Source organism: Tamandua tetradactyla, chromosome X (genome assembly GCF_023851605.1).
Source record: "Tamandua tetradactyla isolate mTamTet1 chromosome X, mTamTet1.pri, whole genome shotgun sequence".
NCBI lineage: Eukaryota > Metazoa > Chordata > Mammalia > Pilosa > Myrmecophagidae > Tamandua > Tamandua tetradactyla.
This window is the reverse complement of record NC_135353.1, coordinates 24277438-24297902: the sequence shown is the minus strand read 5'-3', so window position 1 is coordinate 24297902 and position 20465 is coordinate 24277438. Positions and strand designations below refer to the sequence as shown.

At 37.0% G+C, this 20465-nt stretch overlaps 1 protein-coding gene across 9 annotated transcripts in view; it reads right to left on the bottom strand.

Annotated features, from left to right (window-relative positions):
* The window catches only part of LOC143670160 (zinc finger protein 75D-like), a 92074-nt gene that overhangs the window by 46706 nt on the left and 24903 nt on the right, over window positions 1–20465 (bottom strand). The window lies entirely within an intron of this gene.

Genomic DNA, 20465 nt, shown 5'->3' with positions numbered 1-20465 from the left:
AATTAGGCCTAAAGAGTCACCCCCAGAGAACCTCTTTTGATGCTCAGATGTGGCCTCTCACTCTAAGCCGACGTGGCAAGGGAACACACTACCCTCCCCTCTTATGTGGGCATGACTCCCAGGGGTATGAATCTCCCTGGCAACATGGGACAGAAATCCCAGGATGACCTGGGACCTGGCATCAAGGGATTGAGAAAACCTTCTTGACCAAAAGGTAGAAGAGACAAATGAGACAAAATAAAGTGTTAGTGGCTGAGAGATTTCAAATAGAGTCAAGAGGTTATCCTGGAGATTATTCTTATATATTATATAGATATCTCCTTTTTAGCCTATGGTGTATTGGAGTGGCTGGAGGGAAGAACCTGAATTACAGAGCTGTGTTCGAATAGCCCTTGTTTCTTGAAGATGACTATATAATGATATAGTTTTTACAATGTGACTATGTGATTGTGAAAACCTTGTGTCTGATGCTTCTTTTAACTAGGGTATGGACAGATGAGTAAAAAATATGGTTAAAAATAAACAAATAATAGGGGGAACAAAGGTTAAAATAAATTGGGTAGATGGAAATACTAGTCAATGAGAGGGAGAGGTGAGGGGTATGGTATGTATGAGTTTTTTCTTTTTTCTTTTTTTACTTCTTTTTCTGCAGTGATGAAAATGTTTTAAAAAGTGATCATAACAATGAATACACAGCTATGTGATGATATTGCGAGCCACTGACTGTATATCACACATTATGGAATGTTTTATATGTTACGGGTGTTTCTGTGTTTGTATGTTTTTTTATTAATAGAAATATTTTTTAAGTAAAAAAAAGTGGGGGGGGGGCTGCAAGGGGAGTTCAGTGGTAGAAGTCTTACCTGCCATGTGGGAGACCTGGGTTCAATTCCTGGTCCATGCACTTCTAAACAAACAAACAATCAAAAACAAACAAGAACAAAGAAACAAACAAAAATGAAACAAATAGTGCTGTAATAACAGGACACTCATATGGAAAAATAATGAAATTAGACCCCACCATATGGCATACAAAAAAAAAAAGGCTCCATACAGGCAGGGCAAAAAAAAAAAAAAAACAAGAGTTGAAAAATTTTGAACCTATGCTAGAGGTCTAAAATAAGCTTAAATGAATGTCCAAGAACAGAAAACAAAGCCATTCAACATAAAAAACCTAAGTAAAAGAGTGAAAACAACCTCCAGAATAAACTAATTAAGGAAATCAAGTGCCTAGATGCCAGCAAAAAATAACAAGTCACACTACGAAAACTGAAGATATGGCCCAGTCAAAGGAACAAACCAATACTTCAAATGAGATACAGGAGTTGAAACAATTAATTCAAGATATTTGAACAGACATGCAAAATCTCATCAGAAATCAAATCAACAAGTTGAGGGAGAATATAAAGAAGACATTGGGTGAACATAAAGAAGAATTTGAAAGTTTGAAAAAAAAGAAACTACAGAACTTATGGGAATGAAAGGCATAAAGGAAGAGATGAAGAAAACAATGGAAACCTACAACAATAAATGAGAAGAGGCAGAAGAATGGATTAGTAAACTAGAAGACTGGACATCTGAAATCTGCCACACAAAAGAAAATATAGGGAATAGAATGGAAAAATATGAGCAGGGTCTCAAGGAATTAAATGAAAACATGAAGTGTATGAATGTATTTGTTGTGGGTATCTCAGAAAAAGAAGAGAAGGGGAAAATAGAACAAATTTTCCCATCTAATGAAAGACATAAAATTACAGATTGTGCTGGTTTGAAATGATGTATATACCCTAGAAAAGTCATGTTTTAATCCTAATCCCATGTTGTAAAGGCAGCTGTTTCTTCTAATCCCTATTAAGTATTGTATGTTTGAAACTGTAATTAGATCATCTCCCTGGAGATGTGATTTAATCAAGAGTGGTTGTTAAGATGGATTAAATGCAGGCATGTCTCCACCCATTTGGGTGGGTCTTGATTAGTTTACTGGAATCTTATAAAAGAGGAAAAATTTTGGAGAAAGCAGGAGATTCAGAGAAATCAGAGAAGAATGACACAGCCATGAGAAGCAGAGTCCATCAACCAATGACCTCTGGAGATGAAGAAGGAAAATGCCTCCCGGGGAGCTTCATGAAACAGGAAGCCAGGAGAGGAAGCTAACAGATGACACCATGTTCACCGTGTGCCCATCCACATGAGAGAGAAACCCTGAACTTCATTGGCCCTCCTGAACCAAGGTATCTTTCCCTGGATGCCTTTGATTGGACATTTCTATAGACTTGTTTTAACTGGGACATTTTCTCAACCTTAGAACTGTAAACTAGCATTATTAAATTCCCCCTTTTAAAAGCCATTCTGTTTCTGGTATATTGCATTCCAGCAGCTAGCAAACTATAATGCAGATCCAAGAAGTGCAGAGTACCCCAAACAAAATGGATCCAAACAGACATACTCCAAGACACTTACTCATCAGATTGTCAAATGTCAAAGACAAAGAGTATGTGGAACGCAGCAAGAGAAAAGTAATCCATCACATACAAGGGAAGCTCGATAAGACTATGTGTGGATTTCTCAGCAGAAACCATGGAGGTGAGAAGGCAGTGGTATGTTATATTTAAGATTCTGAAAGAGAAAAACTGCTAACCAAGAATGCTATACCCAGCAAAACTGTCCTTCAAATATGAGGAGGAGATTAAAATATTTTCAGACAATCACTGAGAGAATCTGTTAATAAGAGACTGGTTCTACAAGAAATACTGAAGGGAGCACTACAGGCAGATAGGAAAAGGCAGGAGAAAGAGGTCTGGAGAAGAGTATAGAAATGAAGTCTATTGGTAAAGGTAAACAGAGAAAAAAAATTAGATATGACATATCCAAAAGACAAAATGGTATAAAAAAGTACTGCCTTTACAGTAATGACATTAAATGTTAATGGATTAAACTCCCCAATCAAAAGACATAGTCTGGCAGAATGGATTAAATAAACAGGATCCATCTATATGCTGTCTACAGGAGATGCATTTTAGACCCAAGGACAAACACAGGTTGAAAGTGAAAGGTTGGGAAAAAATATTTTATGCAAACAACAATCAGAAAAGAGCAGGAGTAGCTATACTAATATCCAACAAATTAGACTTTAAATGTAAAACAAAAGAGACAAAGATGGACATGATGTATTAATAAAAGCAACAATTCTACCATAAGATATAACAATCATAAATACTTATGCACCAAGCCAGTGTGCTCCAAAATACATGAGGCAAACACTGACAACACGAAGGGGAAAATAGACACCTCTACCATAATAGTTAGAGATTTCAATTCCATGTTTTCATCAATAGAGGATAAATCTATATAGAGGATAAATAACAAAGCAGAGGTTGTGAATAATATGAAAAATGAACTATACTTAACAGACATTTAAATAACATTACACTCCACAACAGCAGGATACACATTTTTTCTTAAGTGCACATGAATCATTCTAAAGGATAGAATGATTTTTGCTAGATCACAACGCAAGTTTCAATAAATTTTAAAAGACTGAAGTTACACAAAACACTTTCTCATATAATGGAATGAAGTGGGGAATCAATAATAGGCAGAGGGCCAGAAAATTCACAAATATATGGAGGCTAAACAACACACTTAAAAAACCACTGGTTCAAGGAGGAAATTACAAGAGAAATAAATAAATATCTGGAGGCAAATGAAAATGAAAATACAACATATCAAAATTTATGGGATGCAGCAAAGGCAGGGCTGGGAGAGAAATTTATTGCCTTAAATTCCTAAATTTAAAAAGATGAAAGAGCAAAAATCAAGGAAGTAATTGTTCACTTGGAAAAACTAGAGAGAGAACAGCAAACTAAACCCAAAGGAAACAAAAGGAAAGAAATAATAAAGATTAGAAATTAAGAACATGAAAACAATAGAGAAAATTAACAAAATCAGAAGTTGGTTCTTTGAGAAAATCAATAAAATTGATGGCCCCTTAGCTAGGTTGACAAAAGAAAATGAGAGATAATGTAAATAAATCAGAAATAAAAGGGGAGACATAAACACTGATCCCACAGAAATAAAGGAGGTAATGAAAGGGTACTATGGGCAAGAATATGCCAGAAAACTAGACAACATAGATGAAATGGACAATTTTGACTCTAAAAGAAATAGACGACATCAACAAATCAATCACAATGAGACAATCTCAGTGATCAAAAAACTCCCCCAAAAGAAAAGTCCAGGACCAGATGGCTTCACATGTGAATTCAAGAAAGAATTAGTAGCAATCCTGCTAAAACTCTTCAAAAACATTGCAGAGCAGGGAAAGATATCTAACTCATTGTATGAAGCCAACATCACCCTAATACCAGAGCCAAACAAAGACACTACAAGAATATTACAGACCAATCTCTTTAATAGATATAGATGTAATAATCCTCAACAAAATACTGGCAAATTGAATCCAGCAGCACATTAAAAAAATTATACACCATGACCAAGTGGGATGTATGCCAGGTATGCAAGGCTGGTTCAACACAAGGAAATCAATTAATGTAATATACTGTATCAACAAATCAAAGTGAAAAACCCCATGAACATCTCAATTGATGCAGAAAAGGCATTTAACAAAATTCAACATCCTTTCCTGATTAAAACATTTCAAAGAATGGGACTAGAGAGGAACTTTCTCAACATGAAAAGGGAGTATGTGGAAAGTCCACAGAAAATGTCATCCTCAATGGGAAAGGACTAAAAGTTTTCCCTCTAAGATCAGAACAATGCAAAGATGCCCACTGTCACCACTGTTATTCAACATTGTGCTGAAAGTTCTAGCCAGAACAATTAGACAAGAAAAATAAATTTAATAAGGCATCCAAATTGGAAAAGAAAAAGTAAAACTCTCACTGTTTACAGATAGCATGATACTATGTGTCAAAAATCCTAAAAAATCTACAGCAAAACTACTAGAACTAATAAATGAGTTCAGCAAAGAGGCAGAATACAAGATCAATGCCCCCAAATCAGGAGTGTTCTATGCACTAGTGATGAGCAATCTGAGGATAACAAGAAAAAAATTCCATTTACAATAGCAGCCAAAAGAATCAAATATATAGGAATATATTTAAGGACAAAAATACCTTTACAGAGAAAACTATAAGAAATTGCTAAAAATAAAAAATAATAGAAGACCTAAATAAATGGAAGGGCATACCATGTTCATGGATAGGAAGACTAAATAAAGTTAAGATGTCAATTCTACCCAAATGGATTTATAGATTCAATGCAATACCAACTAAAATCCCAACAACTTACTTTGCAGAAATAGGAAAACCAATAACCAAATTTATAAGGAAGAACAAGGTGCCCCAAATAGCTAAAAATATTTTGACAAAGAAAAATGAAATGGGAGGTCTTACACTACCTAACTTTAAAGCATATTACAAAGGTACATTTGTCAAAATAGCATGGTACTGGCATAAAGATAGACATACTGACCAATGGAATCAGATTGAATATTCAGAAATAGAGACCATCTCTATGGACAGTTGATCTTTGATGAGGCAGTCAAGCCAACCCACCTGGGACAAAGCAGACTCTTCAACAAATGGTATCTGGAGAACTGGTTATCCATATCCAAAAGAATGAAAAAGGATGCATATCTCACACGCTATATGAAAATGAACTCAAAATGGATCAAAGCCCTAACCATTAGAGTTAAGACCATAAAACTTTTAGAAGAAAATGTAGGGAAATATCTTATAAATCTTGTAATAGGAGGTGGTTTCCTAGACCTTACACCCAAAGCATGAGCAATGAAAAAAAAAATAGATAAATGGGATCCCCACAAAAGTAAACACTTTTGTGCATCAAAGAGCTTTGTCAGAAAAGTAAAAAGGTGGGCAAGCTACGGCGGCTCAGCAGGTAAGAGTGCTTGCCTGCCATACCCAAGGACCCGGGTTCGATTCCCAGTGCCTGCCCATGTAAAAAAATAAATAAATAAAAAAATAAATAAAAAGGCAGCTTACACAGTGGGAGACAGTATTTGGAAAACACATATCAGATAACGGTTTAGTATCCAGAACATATAAAGAGATTTTTCAGCTCAACAACAAAAAGACAAGTAACCCAATTAAAAAATGGGCAAAATACTTGAATAGACACTTCTCAGAAGAAGAAATAAAAATGGCTAAAAGGCACATGAAAAGATGCTCAACTTCACTGGCTGTTAGGGAAATGCAAATCAAAACCACAATGAGATATCATTTGACACCCACTAGAATGGCCATTATCAAAAAACAGAAAATGACAAGTGCTGGAGAGGATGTGGAGAAAGAGGAATCATTATCCACTGTCTGGTAGGAATGTAAAATGGTACAACTACTCTGGAAGTTAGTTTGGTGGTTCCTCAGGAAGCTATGCATAGAATTGCCATATAAGGCAATTGCTGGGATTTTGACCCAGCAATCCCATTACTAGGTATATATTCAGAAGAACTGAAGATAAGGACACAAATGGATATTTTCACACTGATGTTTATAGCAGCATTATTTACAATTGCCAAGAGATGGAAACAGCCCAAATGTCTATCAACAGATGAGTGGCTAAACAAGCTGTGACATATACATACAATGGAATATTATGCAGCTGTAACACAGAATAAAGTCATGAAGCATGTAACAACATGGATAAACCTTGAGGACATTATGCTGAGTGAAATTAGCCAGAAACAAGAGAACAAATACTTATGGTCTCACTACTATGAAGTGACATTAATGAGTAAACTTTGAGAGCTGAAGTTAAGAACACAGGTTATCAGGAGATAGAAATTGGGTAGAGATTGGGTATTTGGTGCTGAAGGAATCCAGATTATACAACAGGACTGACTGTAAAATTTCAGAAATGGATAGCACAAAACTACCTGACTGTAGTACAATAATATAAGTACATTGAATGTGAGTATGATTGAAGGAGAAAGGTTATAGGCATGTATGAAACCAGAAGGAGAGATAGAGGATAAAGACTAAGATGGTGTAACTTAGGAATGCCTAGAATGGAAAATGATGGTGTGTTAGTTTGCAAGCTGCCATAATGCAATATACTAGAAAAGGGGGGACTTAATAAGTTACAAGTTCTAAGCCTATAAAAATATCCAAACTAAGGTATCCAGGGAAAGTTACCTTAATTCAAGGAAGACCAATGGCTCAGGAACACCTCTGTCAGCTGGGCAGTCACATGGCTGGCATCTGCTAGTCCCTTGCTCCTGGGCTCCATTGCTTTCAGCCTCTGTTCCTGTGGGGGTTCCTCACTTTGCTTCTCCAGAGCTGGCTATCATCTCTTGGCTTCCCTTGGCTTTCTCCAGGTTCTGGCTTGCTTAACAACTCATCGTGATGTCTGCTGGGCTCCAAGCATCTGTCGTCAGCTCTCTCTGTCAGCTCTGTCATTTCTATAAGCTCTATCTCTGTCGGCTCTGAGGTTTCTGTCGTTTCTGGCTCTCTCCAAAATGTTTCGTTTTTTAAAGGATTCCAATAAACTAATCAAGACACACCTGGAATGGGTGGAGTCACATCTCCATCTAATCAAAGGCCACACCTCCCACTGGGCATGTCACATCTCTGTGGAGATAATCTAATCAAAAGTTTCCAAACTACAATTTTGGATTAGAATTAAAAGAAACAGCTATCTCCACAGGATTGAATCAGGATTAAAACATGGCTTTTCTGGGGTACATAATACTTTGAAACCAGCACAGATTGTGATTAAATTTACAAATATAAAAACATTTTCGGCATGAGGTACGACAAATGAATGTCAACACTGCAGGGGGTTGAAAATGGATGGTATACAAGAAAAAGTACAATCGATGCAAGCTAGGGTCTAAAGTCAACAGTAACACTGTAATATGCTACCACTGAATGTAACCAAGGCATTATGCCAAAACTAAATGTCAATAGGAGGGGTCATGGGTGAGGGGTATGAATTCTTTGTGGAAGACAATGAAATGTATTCATATAGACTATGGTGGCGAAGGCATGTCTATTTACTTAGGTTGGATTATATGATATGTGAACAAAACTGTTTAAAAATGAACAGATTAAAACAACTGCTAGAGAAAATACAGAGAAAGAGATTTATCTGTTCATTGTCAGTAAAGAAAATGAAAAGAGCAGCCCCTTGGAGGGCACTGTGCTGGTTCCACAGGCAGCTAGGGCTGGGGTGGCCATATGATCCTGCAACCCTGTTGCTCAGTATATACCTGGGGGAACTGAGTGTGAGGACACGAATGGACATTTGCACACTGGTAATTATGGCGACAGTTTTCATGATTTGTAATGGATGCAGGTGGCTTAAAGATACAACCACTGAGGGAAGGAAGGAGGAAATGTGGTGTATACATACAACCAACTGCTGAGAGGCCATTAGAAGGAATGAAGTTGTGAGTCATGCAACTAGGTAAATGAACCTTAAGGACTGCATGTTGAATGAAATGTCAGAAATAAAAAGACAAATATTATCAGGCCTCACTCATATGGACTAACAATAATATAAAAACTAGGTGAATTGAAGTCAAGAGCATGGGTTCTCAGGCTCGGGCCTATTGTAAAGGTTCCTAGATGGTAAACTCTTATAGCAGTCACATATATTCAGAAGTTCTAATTGCTATTTCTAAATTATGAGTACTGAGCTATTTGTATATAACCCGATCATTCCCAGAAACTTCAGGTATTTATGTGACATATTATTTTGTGAGACTCAGAGTTAGAGCTCTGAAGCTATGAAAGTCAGCACTACCCCATTCAGCAACTGTTAAAAAAGCTGAGAAAGGGATCAGACTTCAAGTAGAGATATGAATGAAACTAATCTAGATAGGATATATCAGAGTACAGGGTAAAGAAGGATATCATCCATATTTTAAAACTTCAAGTTCTGCGTGAGACAAAATGGAGAAATGTTTATTTGGTGCACAATTTATATTTTGGGTAGTGCATTATCTAATTTAACTTGTATAGCCGGTTTAGTTGAACACCATAAGTACACGGAATCTTGATAGGGCGTGAGATGTTGTTGGTTTGTACAGGTTAGTGTGATGCCCTGATGTATCCCAGAGTAATTTGGGAAGTGAATAAAGAAGTATTTGCAAAGTCCCCTTGGGGAACTGGGGAGAAAGGAGGAAATATTCAACTTCCCCATTTGGAAAATTCCTGATATTCTCGCAAGCAGTGGGGACAACCAAATCAATAGGTCAAGCCCTTGATCTTGGGATTCGCCCCTATGAAACTTATTCCTACAAACCCACTAGGCTAAACCAACTTATAATTACACCTAAGAGTCACCCCACAGAGAACCTCTTTTGTTGCTCAGATGTGGCTTCTCTATGAGAACTTGGTAGGTGAACTTACTGCCCTCCCTCCCACCCCCCGCTATGTGGGACATGATTTGCAGGTGTGTAAATCTCCCTGGTACCATGGGACATGATTCCTGGGGATGAGCCAGGACCTGGCATCATGAGATTGAGAAAGGCTTCTTGACCAAAAGGGGGAAAAGAGAAATGAGACAAAATAAAGTTTCAGTGGCTGAGAGATTTGAAACAGAATGAAGAGGTTATCCTGGAGGTTATTCTTATGCATTATATAGATATCCCTTTTTTGTTTATGATGTATTGGAGTAGCTAGAGGGATGTACCTGAAACTAATGAGCTGTGTTCCAGTAGCCTTGATTCTTTTTTTTTTCAAATTATGAAAAAACATATATACAAAAAAGCAATACATTTCAAAGGACACCACAACAATTAGTTATAGAACAAATTTGAGAGTTTGGTATGGGGAACAGTTCCACAATTTTTGTTTTTTCCTTCTGGATGGACCAAGACACTAGAGATTATAAGAAATATCAACATAATGATTCAGGAGTCATACTCCCTTGTTAAATCCTATCTTCTCTTTTATAATTCCACATTGTAGCCTTGATTCTAGAAGATGACTGTATAAAATATATCTTTTACAATGTGACTGTGTGATTGTGAAAACCTTGTGTCTGAAGCTCCTTTTATCAGGGTATGGACAGATGAGTAAAAACTATGGGTAAAAAATAAATAAATGATACGGGGGATAAGAGTTAAATTGAGTACATTGAAATACTAGTAGTCAATGAGAGGGACAGGTAAGGGATAAGGGATGTATGAGTTTTTTCTTTTTATTTCTTTTTCTGGAGTTATGGAAATGTTCTAAAATTGATCATGCTGATAAATATACAACTATGTGATGATATTTAAAGCATTGATTGTACACCATGTATGGACTGCATGGTGTGAAGATGTGTCAATAAAAATATATTTAAAAAGAGGAGGAATTTGGGCAATGGTGGCACAGTGGCAGAATTCTCCCCTGCCATGCTGGAGACCCAGGTTTGATTCCCAGTGCCTGCCCATGCAAAAAACAAAATACCATGGAATAAATTTAACCAAGGATTTAAAGGACTTGGACACTGAAAACTACAAAACATCCCAGAAGCAAAGTAAAGAAGACCTAAATATATTGAAGGACATTTCATTTTCATGGACTAGAAGAATAAATATTATTAAGATGCCAGTTCTACCCAAAGCAATTTACAGATTCAATGTAATCCTAATCAAAATCTTAACAGCCTGTGAAGGATGCACTGACTGAGAAGTAGATTGGCTCAGTGGCAGAGTTCTTGTCTGCTGTGCTAGAGACCTAGGTTCAATATCCGGAGCCTACCCATGCAAAAAAAAAAAAAAAGTTATGGGCAAAGTCCCTCGAGGGATGGGAGATAAAATATGGAACTGTTAAACTTTACCATCAGGGAATCCTCTGTTACTGTGTCAAAGATTGGGGATACCCAAATCAATAGGCCAAGCCTTTGATCTTGAGGCTTACTCTTATGAAGCTTAAGTAGGTAGCTAAGAAGCTTAGCCTACCTATAGGTATGCCTAAGAGTTACTTCTGGAGGACCTCTTTTGTTGCTCAGATGTGGCCTCACTCTCTCTGAGCCCAACTCTGTAAATGAAATCATTGCTTTCCCCTCTACGTGGAACATGACATCCAGGGGTGAAGGTCTCCCGGGCGACGTGGGAGAGGACTCCCAGGGATGAATCCAGACCTGGCACCATGGGATCAACAATTCCATCCTGACCAAAAGGGGGAAAAGAAGTGTAACTAATAAGTATCAAGTGTCAGAGAGAGTTCAAATAGAGTCAAGACGCCACTCTGGAGGTTGCTCTTACACAAGCTTCAGTTAGACCTTGCTACCTATCATTACCTGCCAAACCCCCACCAGGACCACTCCAGCCAATCCTAAAGAACACCTAGGGCAATATATAAGAATCCACAAGTGTTATATGCACTAGAGTAGCTTTTCAGAAACCTACAACCTTCAGATGGGTCCCTGGTCCAGATACGTCCTGAAACCTAGCCCAACCTCTCCAGAACATCAGATAGTTCCATCTCCCTACCCCATATTATTGACAGTCCCTTCCAACATGAAGAAGTTAGAATGGCCATAGTCCAAATTCCCTTAAAGAGTGGGACAGAAAGATCAAAGGTGATGGTGAAATTATATAGAGAAGGTAGGGTTTAACAAACAACTATGACTGATGAATCAATAAATTGATATTTCTTTTAGTTTCCAGTATCTTAGAGAAGCTAGAAGTAAAAACCTAAAATTGTGGAATTGTAACCCATACCAAATTCTGAAATTTGTTCTACAACTAATTGTGTGCTGTGCTTTGAAATTTATTGCTTTTTTGAATATATGTTCTTTATCACAAAAAAGAAAAAAAAAGTTGATTGTGATGACAAAAAAAAATATTTATTCCTTCTAGCCTCCTATATTCTGGAGCAGCTAGAAGGAAAAATCTGAGAGGATGGTATGGTAGCCCATGACAAACTCTGGGATCTGTCCTGTAACTACTTGTTGAAGAGTGCTCTGAAAATTGTTTTTTTTTTTCTTGCTTTGCTTTGTATACATGTTATATTATACAATTTAAAAAGTTAAAAACAATTCTAACAGCCTGCTTTTCAGAAATTAAAAAGCCAACCCTCAAATTCATAAGGATGTGTAAGTGGCCCTTAATAGCCAAAAATAACTTGAAAAAGAAGGACACAAAGGACTCGCATTTGCTGACTTTACAAAAACTTACTACAAAGCTACAGAAACCAAAATAATGTAGTATTGACACAAGGACAGACATATAGACCAATGAGATAGAATTAAAAGTTCAGAAATAAACCCCCACATCTATGGTCAACTTATTTTTTAAAACTTCTTTACTGTGGTCAATTGATCTTTGACAAAGGTGCCAAGTCCACTCATGGGGAAAGATAAGTCTCTTCAACAAATGGTGTTGGAAAAACTGGGTATCTATATACAAAAGCATGAAACTGGACCCCTACATCACACCAAATACATTGAACTCAAAATGATAGAGATGTATACATAAGAACTAAAACTATAAAACTCCTTGTTTTAGTTTGCAAGCTGCCAGAATGCAATATACCAGAACTAGAATGGCTTTTTAAAAATGGAACTTAATATGTTACAAATTTACAGTTCTAAGGAAGTGAAAGTGTCCAAATAAAGGCAACAACAAGAGGTTACCTTCACTCAAGAAAGGCTGATGGGTCAGAAACACCTCTGTCAGCTAGGTGGTCACATGGCTGGCATCTACTAGTCCCTTGCTCCTGGGCTCTGTTGCTTTCAGCCTTTTCCTTTGGGGGTTCTTCATTCTACTTCTCTCCAGCTGGCTTTCATCTTTTGGCTTCCCTTGGCTCTTTCTTAACATCTCATGGTGATGTCTGCTGGGCTTGAAGCATCTCTATACATCTGTGTCTCTGTTCTCACATGTCTGCATATGTGTCAGTTCTGCTGTGAAGTTTCTGGCTCTCTCTAAAATGTTTCCTCTTTTAAAGTATTCCAGTAAACTAATCAAGACTCTCCTGGAATGGGTAGAGACACATGTTTACCTAATCAAAGATCACACCCACTTGTGGGTGCACCACATCTCTGTGAAGATATTCTAATCAAAAGTTTCCAACCTACAGTATTGAATTAGTATTAAAAGAAACTGCTGATCCCACAATATTAGATCAGGATTAAAACATGGCTTTTCTGGGGTATATAATACTCTCAAACTGGCACACTCCTAGAAGAAAACATAGGGAAATATTTACAGGACCTTTTATTAGGTAACAGATTCTTAGACTTTATAACAGAAGCATGAATAGCAAAAGAAAAAAAAATAGATAAATTGGACTTCATGAAATTAAAAACTTTTTTGCATCAAAGGATATTATCAAGAAAGTGCAAAGACAACCTACAAAATGGGAGAAAATATTTGGAGACCATGTATCTTATAAGTGTTAATATCTAGAATGTATAAAGAACTTCTACAACTCAAGAACAAAAAGATAAACAATCCAAATTTAAAAATAGGCCAAGGACTTGAATAGACATTTCTCCAAAAAAGATATACAAATGGTCAAAAAGGATATGAAAAGATGATCAGCATTATTAGACATGCAAATCAAAACCACAATGAGATATCACTTCACACCCAGTAGAATGGCAATGAATTTTAAAAAATGGAAAATAACAAGTGTTGGTGAGGATGTAGAGAAATTGGAACCCTCATGCATTTTTGGTAGGAATAAAAATGGTGCAGCCACCATGTAAAACAGTTTAGCAGTTCCTCAGAAAGTTAAGTATAGAATTACTATTTGACCTAGTAATCCCAGGTATATATAACCCAAAGAATTGAAAGCAGGAACTCAAACAGATATTTGCACACCAATGTTCATAGTGGCATTATTCTCCATAGCCAAAAAGTTGAAGAAACTCCTATATCTATCAATGGATAAATGGATAAACGAAATGTGGTATATACATACAATGGAATATTATTTGGCCATAAAAAGGAATGGATTTCTAATGCATGCAACAACATGGGTGAATCTTCAAGACATCATGTTGAGTGAAATAAGCTAGACTCAAAAAGACAAATATTGTATGACCTCACTAACATGAAAAATTAGAGTATGAAAATTAGGAGAGTCAGAAATTAGAATGCAGGTTACCCAGGACGGAGTGGGGGGATGGGAAATGGGGAGCTAATGCTTAATAGTACAGGGTTTCTGTTTGGGGTGATGAAAAAGTTTTAATAATGGATGTTGTTTATGGTAGCCCAAGACTGTGAATGTAATTAATACCATTAAGTTGTAGGTGGCTAAAATGAGAAAGTTTATGTTGTATATATATTACCATAAGAAAACTCTTATTAAAAACCCCATTGAACTATACAAGACAAAGAGTGAACCTTAATGTAAACTATGGACCGTAGTTAATAATATTGTTATAATAATATTAGCTCATCAATTGTAACAAATGTTCCACACTAATGCACAATGTCAATAATAGGGAAAACTGTGTATGTGTGTGTGTGTGTGTGTGCACTTGTGCACACACACGCTCAGGGCACGGGGGTGTAGTGTAATATGGGAGCTCTGTACTATGTTCGTGATTTTTCTATAAAATTACAACTGCTCTAAAAAATAAAAAAAGGGAGAACTGATGAAGGCTTCTGAATTTAAATAATCTGCTATAAGGGAGAAATTAGAATATCTTCATGATTTTGTTGGTGCTACAGATGAACTGCAGATTACATTTCCTGGTAAGGAAAATGTAACAAGCAGTAATAAAAAAGAAAAGAATCAGGGGTGTGAGGGAGTTCAGTGGCAGAATTCTCACCTGCTATGCAGGAGACCTGGGTTCGATTCCCAGCCCATGCACTTTTCAAACAAACAAACAAGCAAACAAAAAACCAAACAACAACAAAAAGTTCAGCAAAAGGTGCTGCAATACGGGAATACTCACATGGTAAAAATGAAATGTGACCCCTGCCATATAGCATATAGAGAAGAAAAAAAGAATAGAATCCATTCTAAAACTGATAGTTTTTGATATCTAGGTATCATATTATTAAGAACTTCTTCAGCATACCTTCAACTTCTGTTTCTAGTAACTCGATTTTTTAGACAGATTTATTAAGATATAACTTGCATACTGTGGTAGTTAGAGTCAGTTGTCAACTTGGCCAGGTGAAGGCACCTAGTTCTATTGCTGTGGACATGAGCCAATGGTACATGAACCTCATCTGTTGCTGATTACATCTGCAGTTGGCTAGGAGGTGTGCCTGCTGCAGTGAATATGTTTGACTGAATTGGCTGGTGCTTAAATGAGAGAACACAACATAGCACAGCCCAAGCTACTTAGCATACCTCATCTCAGCACTCACAGCTCACCCCAGGCCTTTTGAGATGCAGAAAGGAGTCACCCCAGGGAAAGTTGTTGGAACCAGAGGCCTGGAGAGAAGGCTGACAGAGACCATCCTGTGCCTTCCCACGTAAGAAAGAACCTCAGTTGAAAGTTAGCTGCCTTTCCTTTAAAGAACTAATGAAATAAATCCCCTTTTATTAAAAGCCAATCTGTCTCTGGTGTGTTGCATTCCAGCAGCTAGCAAACTAGAACACATACCATACATTCTACCCATTTAAAGTGTGAAATTCAGTGTTTTTTACTATATTCACAGAGTTAGTGGTCATTCTGCATTTTCTGCTAAAACCCAAAACCCCCAATCCTAGGCAACCACTGATCTACTTTCTGACTCTGTAGATTTGCCTACTCTGGGCACAAAATATAAATGGAATCATATAATAGGTGGTCTTTTGTGACTGGCTTCTTTCATTTAGCATAACATTCTCAAGTTTCATGCATGTTACAGCATGTATTGCTACTTCATTCCTTTTTATGACTGAACAACATTTCATTTTGTGTATCAATTCATTAGTTGATAATATTTGGGTTGCTTCCACTGTTTGACTATTATGAATAATGCTGCCATAAGCATTCATGTAGAAGTTCTTGTATTGACATGTTTTCATTTCTATTGAGTATATACTAGTAGTGTAATTTCTGCATCATATGGTAATTTTGTTTAACCATCTGAGGAACTGCCAGACTATTTTCCAAAGTGGTTGCCATATTTTACATTCCCACAAGCAATGTACAAATTTCAATTTTCTCCACATCCTGACAATAAATCCTAATAGACCTACTTGGAGTGGAATACTAATCAGAATGTCAAATGCCAAAGATAAAGAGAGAATCCTGAAAGCTGCAAGAGAAAGGATTCATCATATACACGGGAACCATGATAAGACTAATTGCCAGTTATTCATCAGAAACCATGGAGACAAGAAGGCAATGGTAAAATATATTTAAGTTACTAAAAGGGAAAAACTGCCAGTCAGAAATTCTTTATCTGGAAAAACTGCCCTTCAGAAATGAGGTGAAGTTCAAAATATTCACAGATAAATGGAAACTAAGAGAGAGTGTCAACAAATGATTTGCTCTATAAGGGAATTCTGCAAGCAGAAAGGAAAAGACAGGAGAGAGAGGCATGGAATACAGTGAATAAATGAAACTTATAAGTAAAGGTAACTAAAAGGGTAAAAAGAGAGACTAAAAGATATGACATATAAAAGCCAAAGGATAAAATGGCTGAAGTATGTACTACATTTACATTAATAACATTGAGTATTAATGGGTTAAACTCCCCAGTCAAAAGACACAGATTGGATGAAGGAATACCAAAGCATGATCCAACTACATTGTTTAAAAGAGACTCACCATAGACCCAAAGACTCAAATAGGTAAAGTGAAAGGTTGGAAAAAGATATTATACACAAACAGTAAACAAAAAAGATATTCAGGGGCCACGGTGGCTCAGCAGGCAAGAATGCTTGCCTGCGATGCCAGAGGACCCGGGTTTGTTTTCCGGTGCCTACCCATGTAAAAAAAAAAGATATTGATATTCAGTAGCTATACTTATATTGAACACAGACTTTAAATGTAAAACTGTTATGAGAGACAAAAAAGGACAGTATATCTTAATAAAAGGAGCAATCTACCAAGAAGAAACAGTAATCACAAATTTTTATTCACTCAACAATTATACTCCAAAATACATGAGGCACACACAGGAAAAACTGAAGGGAGATACAGACGCCTCTATAATAATAGGTGGAGGCCTGATTATACCACTCTCATCAATAGATAGAACATCTAGACAGAGGATCAATAAGGAAACAGAAAGCTTGAATAATATGATAAATGAATGCAACTAAAAACAGCAGGATATACATTCTTTGCAAATGCTCATGAATCATTCTTCAAGATATACCTCATGTTGGGTCACAAAACAAGTCTCAATAATTTAAAACAACTGAAATTATACAAGCACATTCTCTGACCATATGGAAAGATGTTGGAAATCAAAACTATATGGAGTTGGGTGGGCCATGGTGGCTCAGCAGGCAAGAATGCTTGCCTGCCATGCCAGAGGACCCAGGTTCGATTCCTGGTGCCTGCCCATGTAAAAATAAAAAATAAAAAAAATAAAAAAAATAAAAAAACATATGGAGTTAGTATTCAGAATACATAAAGAAATCCTACAAATGAACAATAAAAGACAAACAACCCAACTAAAATATGGGCAGAAGACTTGAATAGTCATTGCTCTAAAGAAAGAATATAAATGGCTAAAGAGCACATGAAAAAATATTCAACAACACTAGCCACTACCAAAATTCAAATCAAAATCATAAGATATCATTTCAGACCCCCTAGAATGTACACTATTAAGAAAACAGAAAGCTACAAGTGTTGGAGAGGATGTGAACAAATGGGAACACTCAGTCATTGCTGATGGGACTGTAAGATGGTGCAGCCACTGTGAAAGACAGTTTGGTGATTCTTCAGGAAGCTAAGTATAAAACTGCCATATGATCCAGCAATCTCACTACTAGGTATATACCCAGAAGAAGTGAAAGCAAGGACTCCAAAAGATATTTGCATACCAATATTCACAGAGGCATTATTCACAATTGCCAAAAGATGGAAGAAACCCAAGTGTCTATCAACTATGAACAGATAAACAAAATGTGGTATATACATTGATAGAAAATTATACAGCTGCAAAAAGGAATGAACTCCTCATGCATGTGACAACATGTATGAACCTTGAGGATATTCTGCTGAATGAGATAAGCCATACACAAAAGGACAAATATTGTATGAACTCTCTGATTTGAAACAATTAGAATAAACAAAGTATCAGTGGCTGAGAGAGTCCAAGCAGAGTCAAGAGGCAACCCTGGAGGCCACTCCCACGCAAGCTTCAATCAGACACTGCCGCCCATCACAACTTGCCAACCCCCAACCAAAACCACTCCCGCCAATCCCATGGCACTATTTAAGATTCTACAAAGGTTCTGTGCACCAAGGGAACCCTCCAGAAATCTACAACCTACAGATGGGCCCTTGGACCAGACGGGTCTTGAGGTACAGAGGGGCCAGCCTCCCCAGAACATCAACTACCTCCATCCCCCCACATCACACCACTAACAGCCCCTTCCAACATGAAAAAGCCAGAATGGGCATAGCCCAAATACTCCCAAAGCATGGGAGAAAGATCAAAGATTATGGTCCTTAGCCATCTTTTCAGCATATATTTCACAGGGCTTTTTAAGATATATTTAAGTTATATATTTTTCTCTTTTTCAGAGTGGCTTCTTCCTTTGGGGCAAATTTCTTTCTTTTTTTTTTTGATAAGGCTTCTTATAACTGGATGAATATTCTGCTGTAGTCTTCTAAGAAAGGCCCTTTTTATTTTGGTGCTACTTCTAAAGTCACATGGTCTTTGAACTTGGGGGCTATTTTGCATATGAGTGCTGATACAAATTTAAATTTAAGTAGATCCATGGCATGTCACCTTATGTATGCTGACTGTGGAGGAGGGAATACTTTTCCTGTAGAAATAGTTTCAGTTCTGGACTGAAAAGCTGGGGAGGAAATTTTTATTCTTTTTTGTATAAATCATTAAAACTTGCAACCAGTCTGCCAAATTTCCTTGTTGACCTCAGCAGATGAACTGAGCTTGATAGTATTAATTCAGACTCTAGGAATTTTCTGAATCTCGGTTTGTGTATATTTTCAACCTGCATGCTATATTAACCAAATTAGATAGCTTTTACAGTACTACTGTGTGTACAGAGGCTACCCACTCCCCTTCTCCCGAACACATCCATTAGTTACTGAACTTTGTTTTCTGGCATGGAAACATCACAACAATGTTTTTTTGCACCAAGTTTTAAACTTACAGTGGAATACATATTATTCTGAAGCAAACCAAAGGTAAATTTCTCATAGTTCTTGTTGTATGCTATAGCAGCATTTGAGGGAGAAGAATCTTTCATAAATTTGTAATAGATGAAAAACAAACCTGGTTGCAAATTCTTTCATTTTTAAAATCTTAAACCATGTACCAAATTTTTGGTTAAAATTGTGTAGCATAAGTTAAATTTAAATGGCATTCTATTAACCAATATGAATATAGTTCTGTAGGCATAGTCTCTAGGCACAGTTACATTGAAATAAACTTTTTTTCTTTTAACATGGGCAGGCACTGGGAATCGAACCCGGGTCTCCAACATGGCAGACAAGAACTCTGCCTGCTGAGCCACTGTGGCCCGCCCTGAAATAAACTTTTGAAAATATAAAAAAAATGAGTTCAGTCCTCAGCATATCTCTTTCCTCTCACATTTTACTATAAGCTGCAAGGAGAAGCCAGGCTGCACCTTCCATAGTTAGCTTGGAAATCTCCTCAGCTAAATATCCAAGTTCACCACTTACAAATTCCATTTCATCTAACATCAGACGACAGTTTCACAAAGTTCTGTATGACTTTATAACAAGGATCAACTTTCTTCCAGCTTCCATTAACACATTCATCAGTAACTTCTAATGCCTCATTGGAAGTACCTGTATAACAACAATCCGAAAGCAATTTAGCCTTTTTTATCAAGTGCCTTACAATTCTTCTAGCCTCTACACATTACCCAATCCCAAATTATTTCCATAATTTTAGGTACTGCCAATGGCAGTACCCCACTTTCTGGTAGCAAAAACTGTTGTAGTTCCCTGGTTACTAAAACAAATCCATACAATAGGTTGGCTTAAACAAGGGCAATTTATTGCCTCATGGTTTTGAGGTTTGGAGAAGTCCAAAATCGATGTGTCAGGAAGGCAGTGTTTTCCCTAGAAGACTATGGTATTCTGGAGTTGGCTGCTGGTGATCCTTGGGTCCTTGGCTTTTCTGTCACATGGCAATTCAAATGATGGCATCTTCTCCTTTCTCTTCTGGTTTCACTGACATTCACTTCTGGCTGCTTCCTCTTTCTTTGCCCAATTCCTTCTGCTTATAGTGACTTCAGCCACATCACTTTAAGTCTCACCCTCATTCACCTGAGCAAACCTAAACTAATAACATCTTCAATGGTCCTATTTACTAATAGGTTCACACCCATAGGACCAGGGGTTAGGACCTGAACATGTCT